This window comes from Patella vulgata, chromosome 1 (assembly GCF_932274485.2).
Source record: "Patella vulgata chromosome 1, xgPatVulg1.2, whole genome shotgun sequence".
NCBI classification, from domain to species: domain Eukaryota; kingdom Metazoa; phylum Mollusca; class Gastropoda; family Patellidae; genus Patella; species Patella vulgata.
This window is the reverse complement of record NC_065879.2, coordinates 16,519,026-16,526,986: the sequence shown is the minus strand read 5'-3', so window position 1 is coordinate 16,526,986 and position 7,961 is coordinate 16,519,026. Positions and strand designations below refer to the sequence as shown.

At 36.8% G+C, this 7,961-nt stretch overlaps 1 long non-coding RNA gene across 1 annotated transcript in view; it reads right to left on the bottom strand.

Moving 5' to 3' along the window:
• Window positions 1-6,977, bottom strand: part of LOC130013086 (uncharacterized) — a 33,905-nt gene extending 26,928 nt beyond the window's left edge. Inside the window, exon 1 of the long non-coding RNA XR_008788425.1 lies at window positions 6,932-6,977. This is a non-coding gene — a long non-coding RNA (uncharacterized LOC130013086). The remainder of the gene's footprint in view (window positions 1-6,931) is intronic.
• Between the last annotated feature and the right edge of the window lie 984 nt (window positions 6,978-7,961).

Sequence of the window (7,961 nt, the reverse complement as noted above, 5' to 3'; positions counted from 1 at the left end):
GTTAATTTTAAAAGAAAAATGTTCAAATTGATGTGACGGTCGTGGTCTAATGTCTGTGCACCATTCTCTTATCTAAACATACATTATGCAAGAGTTAAATCTGCCAATTACAAGTCTTTCTTTAGGCCTTAAATGTTATCTAAATTATCAATTAGACATTAATTAACTTATCCAAACCATAATCAACTCTAGATGGCATCGCTAGCCTGCGATCTTTAGTGGATTATGAGCTGATTTACTGCATAACTTTCCTTCACGATTTAACGATTAAATGGATAATCGAGACTATGCTGTTTATCGCACAGACTTTAGTAATGATGATCGAGTCTATGCTGAAATTTCAAGGGCTTAATTCTCGGTTCATGGTGGATCAATTTGACTGAAATTTTCAGCAAATTGCCTTTACATTATCTAGTTTTTAACTATTATAGTGAGAACTGCCAGCTCTTTATCTTATCTCCCATAATGTATCTTTAAGCTTATGTTGATTTCAGATTGCTCATGATAAGAGTATATCTGCTAGAATTTACTCAAGTGTCTCATCAACACAATGCTTTGGTCAATTTGAATGGAAAGGGATAAGGTTTAATGCCTTGTCAACACAATATTATGGCCATTTTGAAACTAACATACGTTAATTTATATTTCTATGGTCACATGTGCAATGTGAGATACAAGAATTTGTGTCCCGTAACTTTTGAATTTCCAACTGTCAAATTGCATTGGAACGTCTATCATTGAGTCAAGTTACTGTGGTTTCAATTCCCCCCCCCCAAATATTTTCGTGAAAAAAAAAATAGAAATCTGAAAAGAGCTCAGAATTGTGAGATCGGTCATTAGCCGAGGAGTTTTTGAAAATGGGGTAGGGGTATGGCCTTGTCGGGAATGAATGCTCAGTTTGTCGGGAAGCGTCGTGCCGTCTGTCGGGTTTTGAATATTTTTAATAATATGGAAGCGAAAAGAAAGCAGTCCAGTCAATGATGAACATGCACGCCATCTGAATAGAACTAGCACGTTCTTGAGTACTGTGTTCCTGTATACTGGCATCCAACTCCATGCACCGGACGAGCCCAGTGATAGAAGTGAGCAGCTGAAAAGCAGTATAAACCCTCTGTTTATGCCTTGAACTAAAATGGTCTTTCATATATTAAAAGTATATAAATTTTACAAGTTCAAAAAGTCTTCTATCTTGATTCTAGATCTATCTATCTTAGATATGGATAAAAAATGTGAACTGTCATATAATGGAAAACGTGGCAAAAGTAAATCGTAATACGGAATATATAGATTGTAAATTTGAACTCTTTTAAAATGGTCATTCATATATTAAAAGTCGATAAAGTATATACAAGTCTTCTATACATCTGAGATCTGGATAAAAAATGTGAAGTCTCATAAAATGAAAAATGTGGCAAAAGTAAATCGTTCGACTTGTTCTTGTTTTCGTAGTAATAGAGCTTGTATTTTAAAGATGACTTTTTACCAGTTTTTATGCTGCAACTGACATAATTTACTACCCACTCCAAATTACTAGAAAGTATTCGAAAAGCCTGGAAATCGCGTCTACGGCCGTCTGGTTTTCAAAATTTTCGTCCCCCATCGGACGCTTCATGGCTCCGGCGCTCACGGGCGGACTCTAAAGAAATATATTTGTCGGGAAAATATGCTGGCCCCCCCAAACAAGTTCGGCCACGTACGCCTATGGCAAGCATAGTGACTCCCAATCAATAATAAACATTGAAAACAATCACTAGAGCATGACATTACATCAAAATTTCACACTATATCTGGTATATTTTCCATATATATTTTCTTATAGAGCTCTATGGTAAAATGCTACTCAAGGATTAGTATATACGATTCCACCTCGGGGGAATCACGTTGGCTAAGTGGGTAAGGCGCTGGCTCGCTAACCTGGAGGTCGGGTGTTCGATCCCTGCATTGCCCGAGAAAGTTCATCCAGATTCTACGACGTGGTTCTCCGTTGTCAGTAAGGCAGGAAAGAGGGGCTGACAAAGACAGCTGTCTAGTCGTTCGGAAGAGATGAAAAACTGAGGTCCCGTGTACACATTGGCGTGCACGTAAAAGATCCCTTGACAGTTGGAATTCGATATAAGAGTAGGCCATAGTGCCGCTGTCTGGGCAAAATTTCCCTCATAGCACACTGTATGGCGTATGCCTGTCTTCATTAGCCCAGTTCGGAGCAAAACAGTACACCCCATTTCCTTTCATTTCATTTCACGATCCCACATCACACCCTTTAATTTTCCATATTAACTGGGTTGTGTTCTTTATTGTGCTCAATTGTTAAATGGACTAAATGTACTAAATGCCACTCAATGAATACTATACAATCACTCCGTGGCACAAAAGATGTAAAGAAATTACTCACAGATTGTCCATTTAAATTCAAAAGAAACCATTATGTTTATATCCACATATATAGGATGTAAACAATAAAATATACAATAATTATTTATGTTGTAAATTACATCATATATACACACCCCCTGTACGCAACAGGATATATTCATAAATGGTTCTCAGGGATCTGTTTACACTTCAGTGCAAATGAATACACACAATTCAAAAAAATAAATTAGCTACCGGAATATGACCATCCTAAACAAAATTATGTTGTAAACATAGTAAAAATACTCTGTGACAAGTCAAGTGTCTCCAGAAAGTTCATTCATTGAGTGAGAGGCCAGATTAACCTAGAGTAGGGCCAGATTAAGCATGGGGCCCATGGCTGAAATTGTCTCTGGAGCCCTTACATCAATATCAAAAAGAGGTCATATTCTAGTCAGTGTCCGTCCCGATCACACCAATGCAATCTGTATGATAGATAGATTTGGAACAGACATATACAATATAATTAATAAAATCATAATTATTATTTTTTTTTAAAACTAATTTGGGGCCCGCCCTTTAATATTTGTGCCCCTGGCTGCAGTCCAGTCAGCATCAACCTTAATCCAGCCTGACCTAAGTGGAAATTGAAAATTTTACCGCATATGTTTTCTTGAGACCTGGACAAAAGCTACCAAGTTTTATAGCGACATGGAACTATACTTGGGCTTTCCTCTATAACATTATTGTTGGGTTCCATTGGTACAACCCATATATCATTGGATGGACTGAAGAGGAGCCTGTGAGTATGGTAGCCTTTTTTAGTCTTGAATTAAAGTTGTTTTTGATGGGCGAGTTGAATGGCTGAATGGTTAGCATGTGTGCCCTGTATCATAAGGTCTGTCATTGAGTCAACTGGCGTGGTTTTGATTCCCCGTTTGTATGTGACAAGGAGTAGGGTCGCCTGTTCTGCACTGTGATTAAGCATTCTACTCAAACATTTACCCAAAATATTAGACAAAATTGTCGAATATCTTTGCTGGTTTTGTGTAGGGGTGTGCGACACACGGTTTAAAGGAGTGATTTATTCCAGGTCAGGATCCAAGGGTCACGTTTTACATGGGTGAGGGATTAACCTCAGATTAATTATTTCAAAGACCCGACTCATATATCACAAGGAGCCGAACGAGTGTCTGCTTGACTTATATTAAAGTACATTTTTAGTAATTTACAAGCGTCTGCTTGACTTTTATTAAAGTACATTTTTAGTAATTTACAAGTGTCTGCTTGACTTGTATTAAATAACATTCAGTAATTACGATTTAGACCTCAACAATCACAATTTTTTTTAAATTTAATCTGCTATGTCGTTGAAAAATGTTTTTAGTTGCTTTTCTCAAAAGATTTTAGCTTCCAAAATGTTTTCCTTTTGGTATTTAAAAAAAAAACTTCACTCAAACAGAAAATTAATTTGGTTGGACCTTTATAAATATAAAGTAAAAAACATGGACAATGATCCTGGTTTTAGGTGGTGGGGTGTAAGGGGTTGCCAAGCGGTTTAAGGCTTGCGCTTTAGAGCAAAAGGTCTGTCACTGAGTTGATGAGTGTTGTTTCAATGCTCTGATTTCCTCCCATTGCTATAAAGTTCCCTGGGCACATCCTGAAATGACATGATCCTGGTTTCAAATTTCCAAAAAAGGGAACAGGATACATGTCCCCTCCTAACCCCCATTTGTAATATTTATATTAATCCTGGGCCGAAACTAACCCAATTAAAATAAATTGAAATCCTGTAACCTGATATTATACCTCCAACCTTATTCAGTAACATACATCATTGTAACTAGAGTCCACCACTTTATTTAATAAATAAGCCCAAACTTTACAAATAAAAAAATGAAATGGTGTTTAACATCCTACTGATCTACCCCAACTGGGCTAATGAAGACGGGCATACAGTGTGCTAGGAGGGAAATTTTGACCGGACTACACCTACTCTTATATTGAATTCCAACTGTCGGGGATCTTTTATGTGCACGCCAATGTGTACACGGGACCTTGATTTTTTTTTGTACCATCCGAACGACTAGACAGCTGTCCTTGTCAAGCCCTCGGTCCTGCATCACTGACAAGGGGGAACCACACCAGAAAATCTTGATGAACTTTCTCGGCCATTGCAGGGATCGAACACCCGACCTCCAGGCTAGCGAGCCCCACAAACAAAAAACCCATGTAATAAGTTATTTGAGACATCATAGCAAAGTAATTATTATCTACATTAACAGCAAGATTAACAATGTCTTTATTTTTTGACTTATCTAATAGGCTATTTTAAAGTCACCATAGGGCCTAACAAATGATTAGTTTCATTCAGGGTGAGACAGACACTTAAATGTTCTATTTTAAAATCGCTGATTGTCATTTTCAATTGATTGACAATAGGGCCGATTTAATTTATGGACAATAGGGCCCATCTAATAAGTGGACAATAGGGACTGTCTAGTTTATGGATAATAGGATCCCATATAATTGAAAGACAATAGGAGCACATCTAATTAATGGACAATAGGAGCACATCTAGTTAATGGACAATAGGAGCCCATCTAATTAATGGACAATAGGAGCCCATCTAATTAATGGACAATAGGGTCCATTTAATTAATGGACAATAGGGTCCATTTAATTAATGGACAATAGGGCCTATCTAGTTTATGGACAATATGGCCCATCTAATTAATGGACAACAGGGCCCATCTAGTTTATGAACAATAGGGCCTATCTAATTTTTCACACCTTAATCCACTCTTACCGGTAAATATTCTCAAACTGATTATTTAATTAAGAAAACAAACATCAAAATATCAGAAGCTATCATCATTTAAACAATATATTGCACATCATGTGAAACAACTAATTACATATAATTACTACAAGAGCTATTTTACATGGTACTGTGTATGTGTCATTTCACTATCAGAATCCATGGGAATTTTGTCCTGATGACATAAAATGGTGTACTGTATCCTGAAAGGGGCTTGTCCACGATATCACCCTTGGTGGAAGTGGACGTTAAACGTCATTACCGACCGACCGACTGACCTAAAAGGGTGTAGTTTAGAAAAGATACAAATAAAAATCTTGGCCACGGCTTTACAAAAATTGATGTGTTTGGTCATTCATTTTCATTATTTTGTTAATTCAAGCCCAACCAAAGTTTTAAGATGGAATTATGACTTTATTTTTTATTCTTAAAGGTATATGTCATGTATATGTTAATATTATGTTAAATACTTTTATATATTGCTTCATCTTAGTCATTAATAAATCACATTGTACACCATCCATACTTTTGGAGAACATATAGTATAGAGAACACGATCATGTCAAAGAATGGATATAACATTGTAAAAGATAAAAGTTAAGGCCTACTGCAGATTTCGTCGCAAGATGTAAATAGGGTTATGGCACGTGATTGTTGACAAGATTGTGGGTAAGGGTTAGGGCTAGGTCTACGTCTCTAGTCCGGTTTGCATCTTGTTATCTTTGACCAAATCAGCATTAGGCCTTACCTTTTAACCCCAATCACTTGGGACTATTTTTTTTTTAAATATCCTTATCTGGTTTCAGGAACACTAATTTCATCGATGAAATAATTCATGTTCAAATAATTATATAACAGAATTGAGCTACTTAAGATGGCAAACATGTAATACATTTATTTATAGTTTCAACTACACCCAAAATATCTCCACACCTCTGCTTGAGGCCTGAGAAGAATGAAAATGATGACTTGTGAAATGCACGATACTCCTCTCACATTCTTCTGATTTGAAACCATTGAGGAAATACACATAACACGTAACACGTAACAACACGTAACACTTACAATAATGATTATTGTACTCTAGACATTTTATTACAAACAGAAAATCTTACAAATTTTAATATAAAACATGTTGTATTTACTTATCTAATCGTGAAAAACATATATACATCCATGAAATTTATTTGGTCCACTCAATTATTATGTGGAATATTTTTTTAAAATTCTTTTTAACTAGCAATGCTTTAACAGTGTATCAACTACATGATTTAAATGTAGAGAGAGAGAGAGAGAGAGAGAGAGAGAGAGAGAGAGAGAGTTTAACATCCACTAGACACAAACTAGGCCATTTTGGGACTAACATAGTGGGCGAAAACTGGAGAACCCGGAGAAAGCTCACGAAGTTGGACAGATGACCCTACTTCTTGTCACGTACAGCCGGGGAATCGAAACCATGTCAGTTGACTCGATGACAGATCTTATGATACAGCACTCACGTGCTAACCATTCGGCCATCCAACCACACTTTTATGTGAACAAGGTGATTTTACTACTCTTGTTACGTTAATCAAAGTTTGGGCAATAAAACTGGTCATGTTGTCATACTTTTACTTCAAATAATAATTGTTGATAACATGTATGTATATCTTTATAAAGTTGGACCACAAACATCCTCCTAACAACAATAATAAGTCACCTATTAAAATCAATATATCTGTAACTTGTTCAACAACTAATATCCACTAACCACAATACAGAGAGAGAGAGAAATGGGGTTTAACGTCCACTCGACACAAACTAGGTCATTTCGGGACTAACATATGGTTCAATTTTATTTCTATAATTCGCTGATTGCGCGTAGGGGTCTTTAGTAGTGGGAGGAAACCGGAGGACCCGGAGAAAACCCACGAGGTTGGACAGGCGACCCTACTCCTTGTCACGTACAACCGGGAATTCGAAACCACGCCAGTTGACTCAATGACAGACTTAATGATACAGCGCGCACGTGCTAACCACTAAGCCATCCAACCCCCCTAACCACAATACAGGTAGCCACATTAACTAATGGATGTATAAAGGTATAGGTTATCTCTATAAATAAACCACAAAACCGGAAACTACTCTCTTCCTCTCTCTCTCTTTAAAGTCTGTCAAATCCTGGGTCACCAAGTACATTATGGTGAGATTCTCCCTGCACATATCAATAACAATGGTTCAAAGGTCATTTGAATATTCATTTAAACCATTCATGACACTGGGCTTATTTATGAATCACTTTCATCTTCTAGAATAAACAAAACTTGGTTAATCCTGACTTAAAATAGAAGTCTTTTGACCAATGAAAACATAAGTAGGTTAATTGGTAGTAAAGTTGTTCGACTTTCATGAGAAAAAATAGTCTTAGATTTGCATGACATTGAGATTGGTCATTTTTTTTTAGATTAGAACCAATCCTAAGTAGCACGATTTTTATCCGAACAGTCAAAAAGATTTAGACATTAAAATGGGGTTTAACATCCACTCGACACAAACTAGGTCATTTTGAGACTAACATATGGTTCAAATTTTTTTCAATAATTTGTTTGCGCGTAGGGGTCTTTAACAGTGAGAGGAAACCGGAGGACCCCAAGAAAACCCACAAGGTTGGACAGGCGATCCTACTTCTTGTCACGTACAACCAGGGAATCAAAACCACACCAGTTGACTCAATGACAGACCTTATGATACAACGCGCATGTGCTAACCATTCGGCCATCCAACCTCGCCCCACCCGATTTATTTATAT